Here is a 27,101-nt window from a genome sequence, read left to right on the forward strand (position 1 = left end):
AACAATACCACCACTGCCACCAGTATCACCACCACCAATACCTCCACCTCCAATACCACCACCATTACCACCACCACCAATACCACCACCACCAATACCACCAGTCCCACCAATACCACCAATACCACCACCTCCACTAATACTACCACCACCAATACTGCCAACACCACCAATACCACCACCACCCCAATACTGCCACCAGTACTGCCAACACCACCAATACCACCACCATCACCAATACCACCACCACCAGTACCAATACCACCACTAACATGATCACCACCACCAATACCACCATCACCAATACCACCACTAATACCACCACCAAAACCACCACCACTAATACCACCACCAAAACCACCACCACCAATACCACCACCAATACTTTCACCAATACCACCACCACCAATGCCACCATTACAATACTATCATCACCACTACCACCACCAAAGCCACCATTACCACCCCCAACAATACCACCATCACCACCAATACCACCACCAAAACCACCACCAACAATACTACCACTGCCACCAGTATCACCACCACCAATACCACAACCACCAATACCACCACCATTACCAGCACCACCAATATCACCACCACCAATACCACCAGTCCCACCAATACCACCACCTCCACTAATACTGCCGCCACCAATACTACCACCAATACTGCCAAAACCGCCAATTCCACCACCATCACCAATACCACCACCATCACCAATACCACCACCAATTCTACCACCGCCACCAATACCACAACCAATACAACCGCCACCAATACCGCCACCACCAATACCACCATCTCCAATACCAGTATCACCACCACCACCAATATCAGTACCACCACCGCCAATACCAATGCCACCACCTCCAATACCACCACCACCAATACCACCACCACCAATACCACCACCACCAATACCACCACCACCAATACCACCATGTTAGAAATGAGAATCTCTAGTTGGCACAGGTATGCACTTGCGACAAGCAGGGACTCTCAATTCTAAGTCAGAGTAAGGGGATCACTGTTAGAATGGGGAACCTCTGGTTGGCACAGGTAGGTACTTGTGACAAGCAGCGGTCCCTTCTTCTATTCAGGCCGAGAGAATTACCCCTTCAGAACAACCCCTGCTCACCCTATAGGTAGTGTGGCGCGAGCAGTCAGGGCTAAACTTCAGGGCGCTAATCAGTTAAGCATTTATGATCACACACAGTAAATCACAACGATCCCCCACAAATGGACACCAGGCGTAAGTTGTATCAAAAATACGGATGCTTTATATAAAAGATTCTTTGTTACGCAGGCATGTACAAGACCATCAATAACGGTTGCAAAATGGAAGCCACAAGATGATAATTAGGCACTGTTCTTTTCTTTGGTAACTTATTCGATCACGAGCGCTTCGCAGGGCTCGGTTGAGTCGGTCCAGTCACGATGATGCGCAGTGCACCCGGGGTACAGTGATACGGGGAAATCAGAACGTTGCGGACCCCGAGTCCGATAGAGAGTTCACTGTACCTGGGAACGTGCGGTGTGCTTGGACGAGTCGTCAGGGGAGATGCAGGTTCTGCACCTCGCGGGTCTCCGGATCAAGAATTCAGCGGGCGGCTCTCGGTAGACCGGTGCGGCCCAGGGCCTCTGACACGGACTGTGCGGGTGGTCACTGCGGAGGGCGGCACGGTCAGACTCAGGCTGGGAGGTGACGCGAGGCGGCAGGATACGTTACGACGTACGGGCGGCCGTCCGAGGCTTGATTTCACTTCCCAAGTAGAAATCTGGCGGGAGGGCGAGAGGGCACCAGGCACGCTCCAGTGGCAGGCAGGTGACAGGGAAGCGGGGCGGCCAGCCTCTATGGGTCCAGAGCGACTCAGGTAGAGCGGGGCTCTCGGCGAGGGGAGGCGGCCAGGCTTCTGGGTGTCACGGCCCCAGGAGGGCTGGCAAGGTGCGCAGAGCACTCCGGCGGGAGAAAGCACACGGCTCGAGTTCTCAGACGAGCGGAGACACGGTGAACCCACTGGTCCTGGGGTTCAGTTCAGGGGGCAAGCTCTTCTTCCAAGCCCTTGGAGATAGTTGAAAAACAAAGTGCAAAAGTCTCTTTCAGTCTTTTTCCTCTCCTTCCTCAGCAAGGCACCTACTGCAGGCCAGTCCCTCAGGTCAGGGAAAGTTACTCCTCCTTCAGCTTCTTCCAGGTCCTTCTAGTCGGGCAGAGTTCCTTCGTGGTTCAATCTGGATCTGATTTCTTAGGAGCGAGGCTCCTACTTTTATACAGTGATTCTTTTGTTCTTTAGCGCCAGGGGGCCTGGGCCTGGCTGAGTCCAGTTCTGGAGTACTTTGTTTTGGTGACTCTGCTCTTTCCTTTCAGCAGCAGGGCAGAGACATCAGCCACTCCACAGGGGGGCGGAGCCGGCTTTGTGGTGGCAGAGCACAGGTCTATTCAAGAGTCAAGGTGTACTCCTCCCACCCATCCTGGTGTAATCTTTCTACCCACCACCTGGCAGCCAACCTGTCTCCTGGAATCCCCCAGCCCTGCTCCTGTACTGTTGCTAGGCAGAACACACACCCACAGCAGAGGCGGACTGAGATGGTCAGGCACGCAAAGGCTAACTTTCTAAAAGCAGCATTTGCAAACCCAGGATATTAAAATAACCTTTACTAAAAGATGTATTTTATTATCCCGAGTTCAGGCATACTAAACATGAATTTCTACCATGCTCTCTGAGTCCACTGGGGTCACAGCGTGTAGCGATCCCAGCAGCCCATTCTGGCCTATGGAGAGCAGGTAGCCTTCAATAGTGAAAAACGAAAATGGCTGTAATTCACTATTAAGACATGCCACACACATCAGGGCATGTCCTACCTTATGCCTACAATGCACCCTGCGCTTAGGCCTACCAGAGGGGTGACTAACATGTAGTTAAGGGAAGGTTTAGGGACTGGCAAGTGGGGACACTTGCTCAGTCAGCGCGACGGTACCAGACCGCGTGCAGGTTCTGCAGTGGCAGACCCTAGACACATTTTACCCCGCTGCTTCGGTGGGTGGCACAACCAGTGCTGCAAGCCCACTAGCAGCATTTGGATATACGAGCCCTTGGCACCCCTGGTGCACTCTACTAGGGACTGATAGTAAACCAAATAAACCAAACGTGGAAGTCAATTCACATAATACATTTTACCATAGGGAGCACTTGCACTGTGGCACTGGATGGCAGTGGCACAGTGCCCTGAGCAGCTAACACCAACACAAAACACATTGAGGCACAGACAAAAATGGAAGGGTGACCCACGCCAATGGTGCCAGGTCTAACACGTGTCCCCTCCAGCTGAAAAGTGGGGAGAACTACCCTACCCCAGGGAGTTCTGCATCACTAAAGCGGAAAAACCTGGACAGACCGTCAGCATTGGCGTGGTCTGTGCCAGGGCGATGCTCCACCGTAAAGTCCATACCCTGTAGGGAGATGGACCACCTCAACAGTTTTGGGTTCTCACCCCTCATCTGCATCAACCATCTGAGGGGCCTGTGGTCGGTCTGAACCCGGAAGTGAGACCCAAACAAGTAGGGTCTTAGCTTCTTCAGCGCCCAGACCACAGCAAATGCTTCTCGTTCTATCGCACTCCACCTTTGTTCCCGGGGAAGTAGCCTCCTGCTAATAAAGGCTACGGGTTAATCAAAGCCCTCCTCAGTGATCTGTGAGAGAACAGCCCCTACACCATGCTCTGATGCATCCGTCTGCACCAGGAACTCTTTGGAGAAGTCAGGTGCCAAGAGCACGGGCGCCGTGCACATGGCAGTTTTCATGGTGTCGAAGGCTTTCTGACAGGTGTCAGTCCATATCACTTTACTGGGCTGCTTCTTCGAAGTCAGCTCTGTCAAGGGGGCAACGATGCTGCCATACCCCTTGACAAACCTCCTGTAGTACCCGGTGAGTCCTAAAAAGGCCCTCACCTCCGTCTGGGTTTTTGGGGGCTCCCAAGCCAGGATGGTTTCAACTTTGGGTTGGAGGGGCGCCACCTGGCCGCTCCCCACTTGGTGTCCCAAGTACACCACTGAACCCTGCCCGATCTGACACTTGCTTGCCTTGATCGTATGGCCTGCCTTGCGCAGTGCCATCAACACTTCCCAGAGATGTTGCAGGTGTTCTTCCCATGTGCCGCTGAACGCTGCGATGTCATCCAGGTAGGCGGCGCTGAACTCGGTCAGCCCAGCCAACACCTGGTTGACCAACCTCTGGAAGGTGGCAGGGGCATTCTTCATCCCAAAGGGCATCACCCGGAACTGGTAATGCCCATCTGGGGTAGAGAATGCGGACCTCTCTTTGGCCCCATCAGTTAAGGCGATCTGCCAGTACCCAGACGTTAAATCAAACGTGCTGAGGTACCGTGCAGCCCCTAACCGATCGATGAGCTCATCAGCTCTGGGGATGGGGTGCGCGTCAGTCTTCGTGACTGAGTTGAGTCCTCGGTAGTCCACACAGAACCGGAGTTCGGGCGTGGCACCCGGCGCTACAGCCTTTGGGACCAAGACCACTGGGCTGGCCCAAGGACTGCTGGAGGACTCAACCACCCCTAGGGCAAGCATCTTCGAGACCTCCTCTTTGATGCAGGCTCTGACCCTGTCAGTTACCCGGTAGGCCTTGTGCTTCACAGGTAAGCTGTCTCCTGTATCTACATCATGGACGCACCAATTTGTGATACCAGGAACCAGGGAGAACAGGTCAGGGAACTGCCCCAGCAGCAGGCGACAGTCACCCTGTTGCTCAGGGGTCAGGGTGGGTGAGAGGTTAACTCCATCCACTGACCCGTCTCGCTCTGAGGCTACCAATAGGTCAGGAAGAGGCTCGGACTCCTCTTCTGTCCCATCATCGGTGGCCAAGAGCATGCCCACTTCGGACCTCTCCAAGTGGGGCTTCAGTCGATTGACATGTAGGACCCTTAAGGGGTTCCTAGGAGACCGCAAGTTCACCAAGTAGGTGACAGAACTCTTGCGCTCCACAATCTCAAAGGGTCCTGTCCACTTGTCCTGGAGTGCACAAGGCTCCACAGGGGCCAGGACCCACACTTTTTGGCCAGGTTGAAGCTCAACCAGAGTGTCGTTCTGGTCGTACCACCGCTTCATTTCCTCCTGGCTGGCTTCCAGGTTTGCCTCAGCAAGTTGCCTGAAACGCCTAGTCTGGTTCCGGAAGGCCAGCACGTAAGTGTATACATTCTGGGGAGGTTTCCAAGGAAATTGCTCCCAGCCTTCCTTGACCAGACTAAGAGGTCCTCGTACTGGGTGGCCATACAAAAGCTCAAAGGGACTGAACCCTAGAGACTTTTGTGGCACCTCGCGGTACGCAAAGAGAAGGCATGGTAAGAGGACGTCCCACTTACGCCTCATGGGTTCCTCGAGACCCATAATCATGCCCTTCAGGGTTCGGTTGAAGCGCTCAACCAACCCGTTTCCTTGGGGATGGTAAGGTGTGGTGAACTTGTAGGTTACACCACACACTTGCCAAAGGGACTTCATATATTTCGATATGAAGTTGGTCCCCCTGTCAGACACCACCTCTAGAGGGAATCCTACTCGTGAGAAAATTCCCATCAGTGCCCGTCCCACCACGGGGGCCGTCACTGTCCTCAGAGGGATGGCTTCAGGGTACCGGGTGGCATGGTCCACCAAGACCAGGATAAACCTGTTGCCCATGGCTGTCTTGGGGTCCAGTGGCCCCACAATGTCAATCCCCACCCGCTGGAATGGGGTACTGACCACAGGGAAAGGTTGGAGTGGAGCTCTCAGCTTCCTTCCACTCTTGCCACTTGCCTGGCAAGTCTGGCATGTCCTGCAGTGAGTGTCAGAACTCCTGCGCGTTTGGGGCCAATAAAAGTGGGTGACAAGCCTTTCAAAGGTCTTGTCCTGCCCCAAATGTCCTGCTAATGGCACGTCGTGAGCCAGCCCCAGTAGGAAGGCTCTGAACTTCTGGGGTACCACCAGCGCATGGGCTGACCCAGGTTCAGCAACCTTAGGCTCTGAGTATAGGAGGTCGTTCTCCCAGTAGATCAAGTGAGTTCCGGACTGATCACCATTGGCCTGGGCTGCAGCCTGCTGCCGCATACCCTCTAGAGAGGGGCACTCTTTCTGCTCCCTGCAGAATTTCTCCCTGGTGGGGCCTCCTTCTTGCTGCCAATGGGTCAGCTCAGGCAGGTCCCCCAGTTCGGCTATCTGTTCCCCGGTAGGCTCCAGGGCATCCCCCTCAAGGTCTGCTTCCTCCTGGGCCAAGGAACTTCAGGAGCCGGATTCCCGTGCCTCCCTTGCCCTCTCTCTAAGGCCGGTTCCTGGGCCTCTCCCTCAGGCTCCAGGGTTCCTTCAACACCCCTACCGGCTGCCATCGATCGGGTGGTCACGCACGCCCAATCAGGCAAGCCCACCATCCGCAGGTGAGTTGTCTTCTCCACCTTTTCCCAAGGGGAGCTCTCCAAATCGTTACCTAGCAGACAATCAACAGGCATGGCCTCTCTCACAGCCACTTGCAGAGTACCAGAGACCCCCCCCCCACTCAAAGGGAACCTGAGCCATTGGACACTGACTCTCGGTGTTGTTGGCGTTGACAACACGGCAGAATGCGTGTGGGACAACCTGCTCTTGAGACACCAGGTGTTGCTTGACAGCAGTCACACTGGCTCCTGTATCTCTAAGAGCCCCCACCCTCTTGCCATTTATGGTCACCCACTGCCCATACTTTTGAGTATTGGGGGGCAGCTGGGCCTCAGCGACCATCTCACTGTCTCCTAAGGAGACTAGGGTCATCTGTACGGGATCCCCCGCCCCTTGGACATCTATCTCCCTCCCCAAGGCTACACTATTCACCTGCTTGGGGGGTGGAGCACCAGAGGGTGCTGGTTTACCATACAGGGGGCACTTGGGATCCACGGAAATGTGCCCCAGGTTGTTACACTTGTAACATCTGAGGGGCCCTCTTTAAACAGGGTTACCTGTCGGGGCCCCGGTCTGCTTCGGGGGTGGGGGTGGCTGAGAACCTTTCCCTTGGTTCCCTTGGGAATTACTTTGGGGCCCTCTGTAGAACTCCCTCTGTTTACCCTTGTCCCCCCCACTCTTCTGCTGGGGACCCTGAACACCCTTGGCGGGGCCTCCCATGGGACCCTTGTGGACCCTGGTGCTGATCCAGCGGTCCGCCTCCTCAGCAAGCTTCCTCGGGTTGGACAGCTTGCTATCGATCAGGTGCTGGCGTAGCTCAGGAAAACAATTATCCGACAAGTGCTCCCATGCAATTAAATCAAACAGCCCTTGGTAATCATTCACTTTGCTACCCTTCACCCAACCATCCAGCGCTCTGCAAAAAAAGGTCACATATTCTACATAAGTGGTACCAGGTTTCTTGGTGCAATCCCTAAATCTCTGTCTGTACAATTCAGGAGTTAACCCATACCTTGTCATAAGAGCCTCCTTCATGTGTGGATAGGATGTGTGGACATCAGAGGGGAGGTCTAGCAGTGTGTCCCGCCCCTCACTCAGGAACCTTCCCCACAACCCCGCTCCCCAATCCTTCTCAGGGACCCGGTGGGAGGACATGGCTACTTCATAGGCCCTGAACCACTGCCCAATATCATCCTGCTTATAATATTCTTTGACTACATCTTTAGGAATGTGCACCCTTGACTCTGTTGAATTGCTGCCACCAGAGGGTGAGTTGTCTAAACTCCTGGCCTTGAGATCCAACTCCCTCATTTTTACCTCATGCTCCATGGCCAGTTTCTGCCTTTCCATCTCCATTTGCAGTTTTGCCATCTCCACCTCATGTGCTCGTGCAGCACTCCTGTCGGCCATCTCCTCGGGCGACAGGCCTCTGCTAGGCTCAAAAACACCTTCTGGGGGTATCACCTCCCGTGCATTCTCTGGGAACTTTGATTCGTGCCAGGCTCTCAGCGCTGTCACGTACTGATCCTTGTTGCCAAGTCCACTTTGCTTAATTCTGTACTTGGAGAGATATCCTTTCAGGACATCATTTGTGCACTTCCTCAGTGCCTCGGGCTCCCAATCGATGTCATCCACTCCAGAGAATACAGAGGACGCTCCGCCTCCATTGACTGAGCTAGGCATGGTTTCTTAAGGTGGAGATTCTTCTTTAGCAACAACTGTCAATCAATCTGTGGCTGCGTTATAGGTCTGCTCTATGTGGTGATCAATAATTCACTGTATGTAAATCATAAATGCAAATTCGAAAAATCCCACCCGCTGCCACCAATGTTAGAATGGGGAACCTCTGGTTGGCACAGGTAGGTACTTGTGACAAGCAGCGGTCCCTTCTTCTATTCAGGGCGAGAGAATTACCCCTTCAGAACAACCCCTGCTCACCCTATAGGTAGTGTGGCGCGAGCAGTCAGGGCTAAACTTCAGGGCGCTAATCAGTTAAGCATTTATGATCACACACAGTAAATCACAACGATCCCCCACAAATGGACACCAGGCGTAAGTTGTATCAAAAATACGGATGCTTTATGTAAAAGATTCTTTGTTACGCAGGCATGTACTAAGACCATCAATAACGGTTGCGAAATGGAAGCCACAAGATGATAATTAGGCACTGTTCTTTTCTTTGGTAACTTATTCGATCACGAGCGCTTCGCAGGGCTCGGTTGAGTCGGTCCAGTCACGATGATGCGCAGTGCACCCGGGGTACAGTGATACGGGGAAATCAGAACGTTGCGGACCCCGAGTCCGATAGAGAGTTCACTGTACCTGGGAACGTGCGGTGTGCTTGGACGAGTCGTCAGGGGAGATGCAGGTTCTGCACCTCGCGGGTCTCCGGATCAAGAATTCAGCGGACTGTGCGGGAGGTCACTGCGGAGGGCGGCACGGTCAGACTCAGGCTGGGAGGTGACGCGAGGCGGCCGGATACGTTACGACGTACGGGCGGCCGTCCGAGGCTTGATTTCACTTCCCAAGTAGAAATCCGGCGGGAGGGCGAGAGGGCACCAGGCACGCTCCAGTGGCAGGCAGGTGACAGGGAAGCGGGGCGGCCAGCCTCGATGGGTCCAGAGCGACTCAGGTAGAGCGGGGCTCTCGGCGAGGGGAGGCGGCCAGGCTTCTGGGTGTCACGGCCCTAGGAGGGGTGGCAAGGTGCGCAGAGCACTCCGGCGGGAGAAAGCACACGGCTCAAGTTCTCAGACGAGCGGAGACACGGTGAACCCACTGGTCCTGGGGTTCAGTTCAGGGGGCAAGCTCTTCTTCCAAGCCCTTGGAGATAGTTGAAAAACAAAGTGCAAAAGTCTCTTTCAGTCTTTTTCCTCTCCTTCCTCAGCAAGGTACCTACTGCAGGCCAGTCCCTCAGGTCAGGGAAAGTTACTCCTCCTTCAGCTTCTTCCAGGTCCTTCTAGTCGGGCAGAGTTCCTTCGTGGTTCAATCTGGATCTGATTTCTTAGGAGCCAGGCTCCTACTTTTATACAGTGATTCTTTTGTTCTTTAGCGCCAGGGGGCCTGGGCCTGGCTCAGTCCAGTTCTGGAGTACTTTGTTTTGGTGACTCTGCTCTTTCCTTTCAGCAGCAGGGCAGAGACATCAGCCGCTCCACAGGGGGGCGGAGCCGGCTTTGTGGTGGCAGAGCACAGGTCTATTCAAGAGTCAAGGTGTACTCCTCCCACCCATCCTGGTGTAATCTCTCTACCCACCACCTGGCAGCCAACCTGTCTCCTGGAATCCCCCAGCCCTGCTCCTGTACTGTTGCTAGGCAGAACACACACCCACAGCAGAGGCGGACTGAGATGGTCAGGCACGCAAAAGCTAACTTTCTAAAAGCAGCATTTGCCAACCCAGGATATTAAAATAACCTTTACTAAAAGATGTATTTTATTATCCCGAGTTCAGGCATACTAAACATGACTTTCTACCATGCTCTCTGAGTCCACTGGGGTCACAGCGTGTAGCGATCCCAGCAGCCCATTCTGGCCTATGGAGAGCAGGTAGCCTTCAATAGTGAAAAACGAAAATGGCTGTAATTCACTATTAAGACATGCCACACACATCAGGGCATGTCCTACCTTATGCCTACAATGCACCCTGCGCTTAGGCCTACCAGAGGGGTGACTAACATGTAGTTAAGGGAAGGTTTAGGGACTGGCAAGTGGGGACACTTGCTCAGTCAGCGCGACGGTACCAGACCGCGCGCAGGTTCTGCAGTGGCAGACCCTAGACACATTTTACCCCGCTGCTTCGGTGGGTGGCACAACCAGTGCTGCAAGCCCACTAGCAGCATTTGGATATACAAGCCCTTGGCACCCCTGGTGCACTCTACTAGGGACTGATAGTAAACCAAATAAACCAAACGTGGAAGTCAATTCACATAATACATTTTACCATAGGGAGCACTTGCACTGTGGCACTGGATGGCAGTGGCACAGTGCCCTGAGTAGCTAACACCAACACAAAACACATTGAGGCACAGACAAAAATGGAAGGGTGACCCACGCCAATGGTGCCAGGTCTAACAATCACCCTTTCAAATAACCCCTGCTCACCCTTTAGGTAGTGTGGCGCAAGCAGTCAAGACTAATCTCAGGGCGTCATAGGTTAAGCATTTGTGAACTCATACAGTAATACAATGACACCACAAATGGACACCAGTCAAGGTTATATCAAAAATAGTTCTCTTTATATAAGGCTTAGCACAAGACCAGAATAACGATTAAAATGACCACAGTATTATTTTAAAGTTCAATGTTCTTGTAAAAAAGGCTTAAAATGCAAAAATAGGCTTCTTTTACTCAATTCTGCTTCTACTGTTTGTACCTGTGTGTGCGACTCGTCCGCATTAAAAACAAGGAAGTACGAGTCAAACAATCGGTGCGGACTCCGGGGTCCGTGACGCGCACGCTGCGGTGCGAACAGAACAAAGTACCTTAAGTTCATGGGGTCCGCGACATACAAGGCGGGACAAGTTAATGGGTCCGGGTCGTAGTTCGGCAGCGTATTCGGTCTGGTCGGGTCGCGGTGTCGGTACGCGCGTTGGTACGGGACCTTCAGGGATACGTGCGGATGGCCCGGATCAGCTTGCAGAGTCCGTGGCGTTCGGCGTTCGAGCCGTACCTTCGGTGCGGATGGGCGGCGACACTTCTCGGCGCCGTACAGCGTATGGGGAGAATCAGCGTACTGCGGCTTCTCGGCTCTGAGTACGGCACGGTGCAGTATGTTAGCGGCGTACGGACCATACCTGCGGGATGATGGGACTTGTGTCCGGCGCACAGGGTTCGGCAGCCAGTGATGTACGTCTCGAATCGGCGGGGAAGGTTAGGTGCAATGCGGCCGGGAGGGATACGGCGCGTACTAATGCTTTTGGATCAGTTTAGACGCACGGTGCCGGGCGGCAAAGACACGGCTTCGCGGCGGATGGTGTACGAGGCGTACTGGGGCCAAATCCAGCGGGAAACAAGCAAAGATCGTCCAGGCAACTCAATTTTGGAAGGCAGATGAGTCCAATGGTCCTGGGACTCAGTTCAGGGGGCAAGCTCTTCTTCCAAGCCCTTGGAGATAGTTGAAAAACAAAGTACAAAGTCTCTTTCAGTCTTTTCCCTCTTCTTTCTCAGCAAGGCACCAACTGCAGGCCAATCCCCCAGGTCAGGGAAAGTTACTCCTCCTTCAGCTTCTTCCAGGTCCTTCTGGTCAGGCAGAGTTCCTTCGTGGTTCAATCAGGATCTGATTTCTTAGGAGCAGGGCTCCTACATTTATACCCAGTTTCTTTTGTCTTTACAGGCCAGGGGGGCCTTTGCATAATCCCAATCCAGTTATTTTCAGTGAGGAGCACTTTGTTGTTGGGACTCTGGCTTCTTCTTTCAGCAGGCAGGGCAGAGACAGCAGACGCTCCCCAGGGGGTGGAGCCAGCATTGTGGAGGCAGAGCACTGCCCTATTCAGAGTTAAGGTGCACTCCTCCCACCCATCCTGGTGTAATCTTTCTATTCGCCACCTGGTAGCCCCAGCCTGTCTCCTGGAACTTCCCAGCCCTGTCACTCAAACTACACACAAAGAAGATAACCCCTCCCAGCAGAGGCGGACTGAAATGGTTAGGCACGCAAAGGCTAACTTTCTAAAAGTAGCATTTGCAAACCCAGGATATTAAAATAACCTTTACTAAAAGATGTATTTTATTATTCTGAGTTCAGGCATACTAAACACGAATTTCTACCATGCTTCCTGAGCCTGCTAGGATTATAGAGTGTTATAATCTAGCAGCCCATTCTGGCCTATGGAGAGCAGGTAGCCTTACAATAGTGAAAAACGAAAATGGCTGTAATTCACTATTAGGACATGCCACACACCTCAGGGCATGTCCTACCTTATCCTTACAATGCACCCTGCCCTAGGGCCTACCATAGGGGTGACTAATATGAAGGTAAGGGAAGGTTTAGGGACTGGCAAATGGGTACACTTGCCCAGTCAGCATGACAGTAACAGACTGCATGCATGTTCTGCAATGGCAGACCTTAGACACATTTTGCCAGGCTGCTTCTGTGGGTGGCACAACCAGTGCTGCAAGCCCACTAGCAGCATTTGGATATACAAGCCCTTGGCACCCCTGGTGCACTCTACTAGGGACTGATAGTAAACCAAATAAGCCAAACATGGAAGTCAATTCACATAATACATTTTACCATAGGGATCACTTGCACTGTGGCACTGGATGGCAGTGGCACAGTGCCCTGAGCAGCTAACGCCAGCACAAAAATACATTGAGGCACAGACAAAAATGGAAGGGTGACCCACGCCAATGGTGCCAGGTCTAACACGTGTCCCCTCCAGCTGAAATGTGGGGAGAACTACCCTACCCCAGGGAGTTCTCATCACTAAGGCGGAAAAATCTGGAAAGACCATTAGCGTTGGCGTGGTCTGTACCGGGGCGATGTTCCACCGTGAAATCCATCCCCTGTAGGGAAATGGACCACCTCATCAACTTAGGATTCTCACCCCTCATCTGCATCAACCATCTGAGGGGCCTGTGGTCTGTTTGAACCCGGAAGTGAGACCCAAACAAGTAGGGTCTTAGCTTCTTCAATGCCCAGACCACCGCAAATGCTTCTCGCTCAATCGCACTCCACTTTTGTTCCCGGGGAAGTAACCTCCTACTAATAAAGGCTACGGGTTGGTCAAAGCCCTCCTCAGTGATCTGTGAGAGAACAGACCCTACACCATGCTCTGATGCATCTATCTGCACAAGGAACTCTTTGGAGAAGTCAGGAGCCAAGAGCACGGGCGCCGTGCACATGGCAGTTTTCAGGGTGTCAAAGGCCCTCTGACAGGTGTCAGTCCATATCACTTTTCTGGGCTGCTTTTTCGAAGTCAGCTCTGTCAAGGGGGCAACGATGCTGCCATACCCCTTGACAAACCTCCTGTAGTACCCGGTGAGTCCTAAAAAGGCCCTCACCTCTGTCTGGGTCTTTGGGGGCTCCCAAGCCAGGATGGTTTCAATCTTGGGTTGTAGGGGCGCCACCTGGCCGCTCCCTACTTGGTGTCCCAAGTACACCACGGAACCCTGCCCGATCTGACACTTGCTTGCCTTGATCGTGAGGCCTGCCTTGCGCAGTGCCATCAACACTTCCCAGAGATGTCGCAGGTGTTCTTCCCATGTGCCACTGAACACTGCGATGTCATCCAGGTATGCTGCGCTGAACTCGGACAGCCCAGCCAACACCTGGTTGACCAACTTCTGGAAGGTGGCAGGGGCATTCTTCATCCCAAATGGCATAACCCGTAACTGGAAATGCCCATCTGGTGTGGAGAATGCGGACCTCTCTTTGGCCCCATCAGTCAAGGCGATCTGCCAGCACCCAGACGTTAAATCAAACGTGCTGAGGTACCGTGCAGCCCCTAACCGATCGATGAGCTCATCAGCTCTGGGGATGGGGTGCGCGTCAGTTTTCGTGACCGAATTGAGTCCTCTGTAGTCCACACAGAACCGGAGTTCGGGTGTGGCACCCGGCGAGGCAGCCTTTGGGACCAAGACCACTGGGCTGGCCCAAGGACTGCTGGAGGACTCAACCACCCCTAGAGCAAGCATCTTTGAGACCTCCTCTTTGATGCAGGCTCTGACCCTGTCAGTTACCCTGTAAGCCTTGTGCTTCACAGGTAAGCTGTCTCCAGTATCCACATCATGGACGCACCAATCTGTGATACCAGGAACCAGGGAGAACAGGTCAGGAAACTGCCCCAGCAGGTGGCGGCAGTCATCCTGTTGCTCAGGGGTCAGGGTGGGTGAGAGGTTGACTCCATCCACTGACCCGCCTCGCTCTGAGGCTACCAGGAGCTCAGGAAGAGGCTCAGACTCCTCCTCCGTCCCATCATCTGTGGCCAAGAGCATGCCCACTTCGGACCTCTCCGAGTGGGGCTTCAGTCGATTGACATGGAGGACCCTCAAGGGGTTCCTAGGAGACTGCAAGTCCACCAAGTAGGTGACAGAACTCTTGCGCTCCACAATCTCAAAGGGTCCTGTCCACTTGTCCTGGAGTGCACAAGGCTCCACAGGGGCCAGGACCCATACCTTTTAACCAGGTTGAAGCTCAACCAGAGTGGCATTCTGGTCGTACCACCGCTTCATCTCCTCCTGGCTGGCTTCCAGGTTTGCCTCAGCAAGTTGCCTGAAACGCCTAGTCTGGTTCCGGAAAGCCAGCATGTAACTGTATACATTCTGGGGAGGTTTCCTGGGAGATTGCTCCTAGCCTTCCTTGACCAGACTAAGAGGTCCTCGTACTGGGTGGCCATACAAAAGCTCAAAGGGACTGAACCCCAGAGACTTCTGTGGCACCTCACGGTACGCAAAGAGAAGGCATGGTAAGAGGACGTCCCACTTACGCCTCGATCGGGTTCCTCAAGACCCATAATCATGCCTTTTAGGGTTCGGTTGAAGCACTCAACCAACCCGTTTCCTTGGGGATGGTAAAGGGTGGCGAACTTGTATGTCACACCACACTCTTGCCAAAGGGATTTCATATATTTCGATATGAAATTGGTCCCCCTGTCATACACCACCTCTAGAGGGAATCCTACTCGTGAGAAAATTCCCATCAGTGCTCGTCCCACCACGGGGGCCGTCACTGTCCTCAGAGGGATGGCTTCAGGGTACCGGGTGGCATGGTCCACCAAGACCAGGATAAAACTGTTGCCCATGGCTGTCTTGGGGTCCAGTGGCCCCACAATGTCAATCCCCACTCGCTGGAATGGGGTACTGACCACAGGGAAAGGTTGGAGTGGAGCCCTCAGCTTCCTTCCACTCTTACCACTTGCCTGGCAAGTCTGGCATGTCCTGCAGTGAGTGTCAGAACTCCTGCGCATTTGAGGCCTATAAAAGTGGGTGACAAGCCTTTCAAAGGTCTTGTCCTGCCCCAAATGCCCTGCTAACGGAATGTCGTGAGCCAGCCCCAGTAGGAAGGCTCTGAACTTCTGGGGTACCACCAGCGCACGGGCTGACCCAGGTTCAGCAACCTTAGGCTCTGAGTACAGGAGGTCGTTCTCCCAGTAGATCAAGTGAGTACCGGACTGATCACCATTGGCCTGGGCTGCAGCCTGCTGCCGCATACCCACTAGAGAGGGGCACTCCTTCTGCTCCCTGCAGAATTCCTCCCTGGTGGGTCCTCCTTCTTGCTGCCAATGGGTCAGCTTAGGCAGGTCCCCCAGTTCGGCCATCTGTTCCCCGGTAGGCTCCAGGGCATCCCCCTCAAGGTCTGCTTCCTCCTGGGCCGCGGGAACTTCAGGAGCCGGATTCCCGTGCCTCCTGTGCCCTCTCCCTTAGGCCGGTTCCTGGGCCTCTCCCTCAGGCTCCAGGGTCCCTTCAACACCCCTACTGGCTGCCATCGACCGGGTGGTCACGCACGCCCAATCAGGTAAACCCACAATCCTCAGGTGAGTTGTCTTCTCCACCTTTTCCCAAGGGGAGCTCTCCAAATCGTTACCTAGGAGACAATCAACAGGCATGGCCTCTCTCACAGCCACTTGCAGAGTACCAGAGACCCCCCCCCACTCAAAGGGAACCTGAGCCATATGACACTGACTCTCTGTGTTGTCGGCGTTGACAACTCGGCAGAATGCGTGTGGGACAACCTGCTCTTGAGACACCAGGTGCTGCTTGACAGCAGTCACACTGGCTCCGGTATCTCTAAGAGCCCCCACCCTTCGGCCATTTATGGTCACCCACTGCCCATACTTTTGAGTATTGGGGGGTAGTTGGGCCTTAGCGACCATCTCACTGTCTCCTAATGAGACTAGGGTCATCTGTACGGGAACCCCCTCCCTTTGTACATCTACCTCCCTCCCAAAGGCTACACTAGCCACCTGCTTGGGGGGTGGAGCACCAGAGGGTGCTGGTTTACCATACATGGGGCACTTGGGATCCATGGAATAGTGCCCCAGGTTGTTACACTTGTAACATCTGGGGGCCCTCTTTGAACAGGGTTACCTGTCGGGCCCCGGTCTGCTTCGGGGGTGGGGGTGGCTGAGAACCTTTCCCTTGGTTCCCTTGGGAATTACTTTGGGGCCCTCTGTAGAACTCCCTCTGTTTACCCTTGTCCCCCCCACTCTTCTGCTGGGGACCCTGAACACCTTTGGCGGGGCCTCCCATGGGACCCTTGTGGACCCTGGTGCTGATCCAGCGGTCCGCCTCCTCAGCAAGCTTCCTAGGGTTAGTCAGCTTGCTATCGATCAGGTGCTGGCGTAGCTCAGGAAAACAATTATCAGACAAGTGCTCCCATGCAATTAAATCAAACAGCCCTTGGTAATCATTCACTTTGCTACCCTTCACCCAACCATCTAGCGCTCTGGAAAAAAAAGTCACATATTCTACATAAGTGGTACCAGGTTTCTTGGTGCAATCCCTAAACCTCTGCCTGTACAATTCAGGAGTTAACCCATACCTTGTCATCAGAGCTTCCTTCATGTGTGGATAGGATGTGTTGACATCAGAGGGGAGATCCAGCAATGTGTCCCGCCCCTCACTCAGGAACCTTCCCCACAACCCCGCTCCCCAATCTTTCTCAGGGACCCGGTGGGAGGACATGGCTACTTCATAGGCCCTGAACCATTGCCCAATATCATCCTGCTTATAATACTCTTTCACTACATCTTTAGGAATGTGCACCCTTGACTCTGTTAAATTGCTGCCACCAGAGGGAGGGCGGTCTAAACTCTTGGCCTGGAGATCCAACTCCCTGATTTTTACCTCATGCTCCATGGCCATCCTTTGTCTTTCCATTTCCATCTGTAGTTTTGCCATCTCCACTTCATGTGCTCGTGCAGCACTTCTGTCGGCCATCTTCTCTGGCGACAGGCCTCTGCTAGGCTCAGCAATATCTTCTGGAGGTATCACCTCCAGCGCATTCTCTGGGAACTTTGATTCGTACCAGGCCCTCAGCGCCTTTGTGTACTGCTCCTTGTTTCTCAATCCAGTTTGGTTGATTCTGTACTTGGAGACGTATCCTTTCAAGACTTCACTTGTGCACTTCATCAGTGCCCCCTCCTCCCAATCTATGTCATCAACTCCAGAGAATATAGAGGACGCTCTGCCTCCACTGACTGAGCTAGGCATGGTTTCTTAAAGTGGAGATTCTTCAGCAAAACAAAAATCAATACTGTGTGGCTGTGTTATCGGTCTGAACTCACTACGTGGCGTTCACTCAATCACTGTACATGAATCACAAATGCAAATTCAGATCCTCACCGCTGACCACCAATGTTAGAAATGGGAATCTCTAGTTGGCACAGGTATGCACTTGCAACAAGCAGGGACTCTCAATTCTAAGTCAGAGTAAGGTGATCACCCTTTCAAATAGCCCCTGCTCACCCTTTAGGTAGTGTGGCGCAAGCAGTCAAGACTATTCTCAGGGCGTCATAGGTTAAGCATTTGTGAACACATACAGTAATACAATGACACACCACAAATGGACACCAGTCAAGGTTATATCAAAAATAGTTCTCTTTATATAATGCTTAGCACAAGACCAGAATAACGATTAAATTGACCACAGTATTATTTTAAAGTTCAATGTTCTTTTAAAAAGGCTTAAAATGCAAAAATAGGCTTCTTTTACTCAATTCTGCTTCTTTTCAGGCTTTGTACGGTTCGTACCTGTGTGTGCGACTCGTCCGCATTAAAAACAAGGAAAGTACGAGTCAAACAATCGGTGCGGACTCCGGGGTCCGTGATGCTCACGCTGTGGTGCGAACAGAACAAAGTACCTTAAGTTCGTGGGGTTCGCGACGGACAGTGCGGGACAAGTTGATGGGTCCGGGTCGTAGTTCGGCAGCGTATTCGGTCTGGTCGGGTCGCGGCGTCGGTACGCGGCGTTGGTACGGGACCTTCAGGGATATGTGCGGATGGCCCGGATCAGCTTGCAGAGTCCGTGGCGTTCGGCGTTCGAGCCGTACCTTCAGTGCGGATGGGCGGCGACACTTCTCGGCGCCGTACAGCGTACGGGGAGGATCAGTGTACTGCGGCTTCTTGGTTCTGAGTACGGCACGGTGCAGTACGTTAGCAGCGTACGGACCGTACCTGCGGGATGATAGAATTGGGGTCCGGCGTACAGGGTTCGGCAGCCAGTGATGTACGTCTCGAATCGGCGGGGAAGGTTAGGTGCAATGCGGCCGGGAGGGATACGGCGCGTACTAACGCTTCTGGATCAGTGTAGACGCACGGTGCCGGGAGGCAAAGACACGGCTTCGCGGCGGATGGTGTACGAGGCGTACTGGGGCCAAATCCAGCGGGAAACAAGCACAGATCGTCCAGGCAACTCAATTTTGGAGGGTAGATGAGTCCAATGGTCCTGGGACTCAGTTCAGGGGGCAAGCTCTTCTTCCAAGCCCTTGGAGATAGTTGAAAAACAAAGTACAAAGTCTCTTTCAGTCTTTTCCCTCTCCTTTCTCAGCAAGGCACCAACTGCAGGCCAATCCCCCAGGTCAGGGAAAGTTACTGCTCCTTCAGCTTCTTCCAGGTCCTTCTGGTCAGACAGAGTTCCTTTGTGGTTCAATCAGGATCTGATTTCTTAGGAGCAGTGCTCCTACATTTACACCAAGTTTCTTTTGTCTTTACAGGCCAGGGGGGCCTTTGCATAATCCCAGTCCAGTTCTTTTCAGTGAGGAGCACTTTGTTGTTGGGACTCTGGCTTCTTCTTTCAGCAGGCAGGGCAGAGACATCAGACGCTCCCCAGGGGGTGGAGCCAGCATTGTGGAGGCAGAGCACTGCCCTATTCAGAGTCAAGGTGCACTCCTCCCACCCATCCTGGTGTAATCTTTCTATTCGCCACCTGGTAGCCCCAGCCTGTCTCCTGGAACTTCCCAGCCCTGTCACTCAAACTACACACAAAGAAGATAACCCCTCCCAGCAGAGGCGGACTGAAATGGTTAGGCACACAAAGGCTAACTTTCTAAAAGTAGCATTTGCAAACCCAGGATATTAAAATAACCTTTACTAAAAGATGTATTTTATTATTCTGAGTTCAGGCATACTAAACACGAATTTCTACCATGCTTCCTGAGCCTGCTAGGATTATAGAGTGTTATAATCTAGCAGCCCATTCTGGCCTATGGAGAGCAGGTAGCCTTACAATAGTGAAAAACGAAAATGGCTGTAATTCACTATTAGGACATGCCACACAACTCAGGGCATGTCCTACCTTATCCTTACAATGCACCCTGCCCTAGGGCCTACCATAGGGGTGACTAATATGAAGGTAAGGGAAGGTTTAGGGACTGGCAAGTGGGGACACTTGCCCAGTCAGCATGACAGTACCAGACTGCATGCAGGTTCTGCAATGGCAGACCTTAGACACATTTTACCAGGCTGCTTCTGTGGGTGGCACAACCAGTGCTGCAAGCCCATTAGCAGCATTTGGATATACAAGCCCTTGGCACCCCTGGTGCACTCTACTAGGGACTGATAGTAAACCAAATAAGCCAAACATGGAAGTCAATTCACATAATACATTTTACCATAGGGAGCACTTGCACTGTGGCACTGGATGGCAGTGGCACAGTGCCCTGAGCAGCTAACACCAGCACAAAAATACATTGAGGCACAGACAAAAATGGAAGGGTGACCCACGCCAATGGTGCCAGGTCTAACACACCACCACCACCTCAGTGCCTCTTGCTCACTAGTAAAAGCAGGGGCACTGTACAAGGCCGGAGCTGCAGCCAAGACCATCCCTCCCTCACTCCACGGCTGCCATAAAGCACAGCCCGCCCTGCACCAGGAGGTGAAGCCAAGGCTCTACTACAGCTGGAGTGTTTTTTTAGGCCAAAGATAGCAATGACATTATGCAATGCCTCATTGCACACTCAAATCACGCAGAGAGCAGGAAATAGCCCCCCTCTGCTCTTTCTCCTGAGCCGCGACAGTGTAATCACAGAGCAAAAGGTGTTGGAGCTCTTTGTTAGTGCTTATAGCTCGGAACATATGTAAGTCTCACTTCACACTTTGTGGCTGTGTAATGTACAACACTTACACATCTTCTTCTCTGCACTATTTATCCCTACTTTGAAGACGTCGCAGGCCAGTCTCTTCCTTTGAAATATACAATCTAACAAGCGGTCGAGAAGGCCCTTTATTGCAATGCAATAGGTCTCGAATTTGCAAGAGTTTAAGCTATTAGCATTGTAAATGATAATGCCTTTTATTTATGTTTTAAAACCTAAAACATACATGAGAGGCATTGTCATTTGCAATGACAGTACCTCGAAACTCGCGTGAATGCGAGACCTATTGCATTGCAAATGCTTTTTTAAACAAGCATTTACAATGCAATGGTCTCGGCAATATTATAGGTAGAGCTATTGGTATTGCTCATTATTTTGTTATCATTTTTGTATCCCTAAATAAATGGCATTGTCATTTCTATTGGCATTAGCTTTTTTTTGCATATGTGATACCTATTGCATTAGCAGAGAGAGAGTGAGGTAGTGAGATAGAGAAAGAGAGTGAGGTATTAAAATAGAGAGTGAGGTAGTGAGAGAGAGTGAGGTAGATAGAGAGTGAGGTAGTGAGATAGAGAGAGTGAGGTAGTGAAAGAGTGAGGTAGTGAGGGAGAGGGATGTTGTGAGGTAGTGATATATATGCATAGAGTGATGTTGTGATGTAGTGAGATAGAGAGAGGTAGTGAAAGAGAGAGTGAAAGTGAGTTAGTGAGATAGTAAGAGTGAGGTAGTGAGATAGAGAGTGATTGAGGTAGTGAGTCAGAGAGAGTGAAGTTGTGAGATTGTGAGCTGGAGAGTGAGGTAGTGATGTTTTGAGAGAGAGAAGTTGTGAGATAGTGAGGTAGTGAGATAGAGTGGAGTAGTGAGGTAGAGAGAGTTATGTAGTGAGAGAGAGTGAGGTAGTAAAACAGTGATGTAGTGAGGGAGAGGGATGTAGTGAGATGTAAGCAGAGTGGTATTGTGATGTAGTGAGATAGAGAGAGGTAGTGAAAGAGACAGTGAAAGTTAGTTAGTGAGATAGAAAGAGTGAGGTAGAGAGATAGAGAGTGAGTGATGTAGTGAGTTAGAGAGAGAGTGAAGTTGTGATATAGAGAGTGAGGTAGTGAGAGAGTGAGGTAGTGATCTTTTTAGAGAGAGAAGTAGTGAGATAGTGAGGTAGTGATATAGATAGAGGGGAGTAGTGATGTATAGAGAGTTATGTAGTGGGAAAAGAGAGAGAAGTTGCGGGACAATAAGGTAGTGGAGTGTGTGATGTGTAAAATCAGCACCGATAGAGCTCACAAAAGCATCTCCCAAAACTCTTTTACATTGTCTGGCAGTAATTAATTTTAACTTTCTTTTTAGCAATTGTTCAATTGGCTATAAACCCTAATCTAAGGCCAACAATGTGAAATGCTGAAATAAACACACCAGAGTGAGGAAAAAGAAGTATATATTTCTTTGTAAAACAGAAACGGACAGTAAATATTGTAAAGTAATGTATATTTTTGAATGTTGATAAAGTGGTTAAAAAAAAAAAGCTTTTCCATTTACAAGGTAACTTTTTATGCAATTTGTAGATGTACAGTATTTAAAAGATCTTTACTATTTTGCTGGTATACAAAATCTTTTTTCTTTTATATTGTAATTTCGCGACTGTGGCATCACACTTAAAAGTGTCCGCCTGTAGGAAGTGAGAAAGCTGGACGTTGTTTTGGTGTGACCTTTGATGTAACGTGGGGGCTTTAAGCTATTAAACAACTGGTAACTGTTATCAACAGAGCGAACTCTGTGCCATGACGTAGGAATGAGCGCTCCGGTCTTCATTTCTTCCCAGCGCCAAGAAGTCTGGCATGGTGGGAAATCTTCCAATTGTTCTTTTATAGGAGGCTGTGGCAGCAAATACAACCCACACTGCCTGGCTTTGAGATTGTTATCTGTTTGAGAGCACAGAATGATTGATGTCTGGTGACCCACAGGTAAGAAGTATCCCACAAACACTGCTATGTTGCTTTGAACCTTAGATCCCGTTTGTGGTGATTGCTACAGTTGTAGGCGCTGTTCTGTTTTATAGGAGCAGTGAAAGGCAATCCCATTGTGATAGAAGGAAGACGGAAACTTTATAATAAGAAAAGAGCAAACTGTTTGTAAGTGTGCTAGGAGAGGAATACTAACATATATGAAGTTGAGGGTAAAAAGGCAAAAAAATACTAATTTTGAAAAAAGTATTTAACAAACCTGAAGTCCTATTGGTAATTATTATTCCGTGTTAAATTTTAATGCATTCTGGGATATATACAAAGCGACAGACGCGTCCACCTTTGATAAAGGGCCAGGCCGGATGACCTGTGCAGCTAACGTTAAAAGAAGGACTTTTCTACAGTGTCTGCTTTAATTTTCCAGCTGCTGGGTAATCCCGGCCTGTGTTGGAGTTTTGCACAAGGAAATGCCTGAATTTAAAGGAGCAGATGAATGAGGAGCGGATAATGGGAAGGGCAGAGAGGGGGCCACAGGCAGAAACACTAGCCCTGTGGGCAGCAGTCGGAAGACCCTGTGTCGGTGTGGCCCCAAGCCTGGCAACCTGTTCGTAAAATAATAGGGGTCTGCGGGTTTTATATTGTGAAGGGGGAAAATTGCATGTACTTGAAGCGCAAACTTTATAAACTCGGTTACTTCTCCTGGCAGCAGAAGAGGGATCTACTGGCAGCAGAGGAGGGAAAAGTGCCTAGCACGTTAGAGTTCCACCGAGGGCGTGCGTTTGTCACTCTAGCTGAGGGGAGGGAAGGGGGAGGTGAAATGAAAGGGGGAGGGGGAAGCAAATGGAGGTCTGGCAGCACCCTGCCGCGGAGCTCTAATCTCGTGCTTTAAGAATGGAGGCGGCGGGGGAGGAGCCGGGGGACAGCTGGTTTCAGTGCGTGAAGAGGTCAGTGCTCTGCTTTATATAACACTGCCCCCCTTCGGGGGGTTTCTAGGGTTTGACTCGCCTTTTGCAGCAACTGCTGCACAAAGTTGCACAGGGGACGTCTCCACGCAGCTCTGTTTCCTGTCCCGTTTGCTTTACGTTTAACCGCTCTCTGACCAGTTATCTGCTCAGTATGTTGACGAGCTGTTCTTTTCGTCCACACCGTAAATAAACACATAATAATTTTCTTGCAAAGCAACAACAAAAAATACACGCTATTACTGCACACCCCTTGCATTACGTTGTGGCTGCTAAAATAAGGATGGTTGTGTATTTGGACATAAGCGAAAGCTGAAATATCGAACAAAAGTACCTGCTGCGCAAGTCTCTTTGTTGCGTTGACATATTTGAGAAGACACATCAGTAGCAGAGACGGGAGTTGTGGACCGCCGTATTATTGTGGTCAGGATAGAATAATCTTTGCACTTAGACAAAGTGCTTAATTTGTGCTTGTTGTTGCAGGTGGTGGGCTCCGGCAGTTATTTCTGGGGGTCAGGACTTAATTTTCTTAATTAGTGTTTGAACTGTCGACGCGAGCATCGGAGGAGCGGTTTATGGGCTGGCTGCAGAAGAAAGGAAATATATATTCCTGTGGTGATCTGTGCGACGCCTTATGGAGTCCACATAGCACTTAAAATGTATGTGTGTATGAATGCAACTTGCTTGACGCTGCTCACACTTTAACCTGTACTTAATTTGTCGGAAAAATAATAAGTGCTAGGGCTCTCTTAAGGGTGTCATTTCTGCCTGCACTGCCCATTGTCAGCACTGCCAACTACAGTAACAACACAATTACTAACCATAACACTCCTACAGTTATGAAAGTACCTTAAGAGTATATTAGAATGCCCCTCCTACCAATGTATTTTAATTAGTTCAAGAGATAAACACCCGTAAACCCCACCCACCTCATAACTTTGTTGATGACTCCGTTGCATTCGAAAAGTATTTGAAAAGCTCATTAGCTCCTGTGGTGTATTTACTACCTTGCAGCCTCAACTGGCCCTCTTCAATCACTTCGTTGCAGCACCACTTCCAAGCCAATGAATAAAGCTGCTGGGTTGCAGACTTTGCACGAGCACACCAGTACCTGTTTTCAGTTCATTGCGCATAGCCACCAGACACACACATTACTATTGTGCTACCGAAGTTCAAAAGTTCCTTGCGTCTCCTGCCCTGGAGGCATACTTCTGGCGCACTAAACCAGCACGTCAAACTAGATCACACGCTGCATAGAGAACTCACAAGCGCACCTCACTCCACGATTCACTAGAGCTGCACCCACCGACGGTCAAACGTGAAGCAGTTTTTAATAAGACGCGAGAGCTTCTGAATATGTTAACAGTGAATTACAGCAATGCCAATCCTAGGTTAGAGTTAAAAAACACAAACTTGGAAGCATGTTCAGTAGTATGTAATAGAAGCAGTGGAAGACAAAAACATACCGATACAGCTGCTCGTGGAGGCTTTATGTAATGTAGACAGCGTGCTCAGCATAATAACAAAGGAGGGTCACTGTGCGGCATTCTTTAATCATTGCTCCTTGAAGGGTGGCTCTTAGCTGAAAGTACGTTGGAGCTAGGGCTGCTGATACGTGGGGGCTGGAGGGGCCAGGCACCCCACCATCATAATGCCGATCGCGGCACTCGCGAGTTAGCTATAAACATCTGAAGCTAAAGCGCGGGTGCCGCAATTGCTTAAAAAGTAAGGAAATAGAACATTAGCATTTTTTTCTATTTCCTTACTTTTGAAGCAATCGCGGCACCTGCGCTTTAGCTTCAGATGTTAAAAACTAAAGCGCGAGTACCGCGATTGAAATTAAAGTAAACAAATAGGGGGGGGGGGGAATGGCGGCCGCACGTTTTTTTTAAAATTCTGTTTGTTTACTTTTGTTATAATGGCGGCACTGGTGCCCCATTGTAACAAAAGTTAGTAAATGGGAAAGAACAAAAAGCAGTAGTCACTCAGTTGCCCGATTTCTATGCTGCCCTCAGAGGGAGAGGTTGTTGTGGTTCAGGGGTTGGAGCTGCCGGGCTGGGGCGGCATCTGCAGGGACTGGGCTTCTATTAACGCTGCCTCTGACGGGCTAATCCTTTGCTTCAATGGTGCGGAGCCTCAGCCTCGGAGCCGCTGCATGTGTCACCCAGTCATTGCGGGTCCCGGCCGTGGTTGCTGATTAAGATACAGGGCCTAACTAGGCGGGCAGCGCGCGAGAGCAACAACAAGAAGATCCTCACGGCCAGACACCAGCAAAACAATGGCGGATGGAAGCTCCGAAACTTTTTCGGATTCGGGGGCGTGTTCCTGCTGTTCTAAAAGGGTGTGGCTAAAAAGTGGAAAGAACAGCAAGGAACACGCCCCCGAATCTGAAAAAGACGGAGCCTATTTGGAGGGACGGCTCTCTCCTCCAATGGCGGGCCTCCGTTTAGGAAGCCAGCCAATGGAGGAGAAGCAAAAAGAGAGGCGGGCTAAATAGCCACTCTAGGAAACATTAAATCTTCCGACTTCCGGTTCTGCCTTCGGCAGACCGGTAGTCCTCGACCTAAAAACTAACTACTAGAAGTGTTTATTACTTTATATATGCATAACGATGCCACAATGAAAGAAAAACATCTCCTTCTACAAGATAAGCCAAGCAAAAGAAATGAGTGATTTAGCACATTGTACAAAACATACCTAAGAAAAAAAAAAGAATTGGAGAATTGTATTAGTGTCAAAAATGCCTCAAATATTGGACCATTTTTAGTTCAACACAAGAAATAAAAAAATTGAAACATTTAAAGAAATCCTTAATTTGTTACTATTCACAATAGGCCTGATTCAAAGTTGCACTTAGGAGCACAATAACCTTGCATGTGCCACATGCCAATTTGGAATGGACTGAATCAAACTTAGTGGTGCTTTATATATTTAAAATGTGCAGTAATAGGTACAGAACATCTGCAAGAGCTGTGAATTTTCTGCATGTATAATTGAAGAATGGGGGCGATTTGAGGGTTTCTGTGTGTGACATTTTGTAAGTGTAAGTAAAGGCACAGAAACTCCTAGGTTTGTAGGTATAGTTACACCAAATGCGGGTAGTGTCCCTTCGTTCGTGGACACACAAGCAAATTTGCTGCTGTCAAAAGTCACAGTAAGGGTGTTTATAAAGTGGGATCCCGCACTATATCTAAAAATGGTGTTGTGGTAGGCATTCACCAAGGGTATAATATTTTCCCCATGGAGAAGAAAACAAAATTAAACATGCAGAGGCATATTTGTGCTAAACAGTGTTTAATTTGTAAAAAAAAAAAAAGGGGGCTCGCTCATGAGACTACTGCAACTTCCACTGCACATTGCCCCTGCTATGCTGCCAATGATAGTAACAACACAGCTTCTAACCATCACACTCCTACAAGTGTGACAATTCGGGCTATTATAGGACTATAAGAAGGGCTTAGATGGCAGGTAACAGTAATTTCTAATGTATATTGATATAATAATTAACTTTTGTTGTTGTGGTCATATCTACTAAATTAGCCAGACAGCGCCACCTTGTGGCAGACTCTCACAAGCGCTGGTGTTGACAAGTAAGTGCTGGTGCAGAGGAATGGAAAACACAAGCTCAAATTAAGCACTGGAAAATGTATGCATTTGTATTTTTCCATCCGGTTAAAATTCCACATGCATATATTTCATACATATGAGTACATGTAGAATTTTACTGTTGTACATATCC

The 27,101-nt window shown here is 50.6% G+C and overlaps 1 protein-coding gene across 1 annotated transcript in view; it reads right to left on the minus strand.

Annotated features, from left to right (window-relative positions):
• LOC146785394 (guanylate cyclase soluble subunit beta-2-like) overlaps positions 1–27,101 on the minus strand; it is a 579,800-nt gene that overhangs the window by 240,156 nt on the left and 312,543 nt on the right. The gene's annotated exons all lie outside the window — the stretch shown is intronic.

Source organism: Triturus cristatus, chromosome 11, assembly GCF_964204655.1.
Source record: "Triturus cristatus chromosome 11, aTriCri1.1, whole genome shotgun sequence".
In the NCBI taxonomy this organism is placed as follows: Eukaryota; Metazoa; Chordata; class Amphibia; order Caudata; family Salamandridae; genus Triturus; species Triturus cristatus.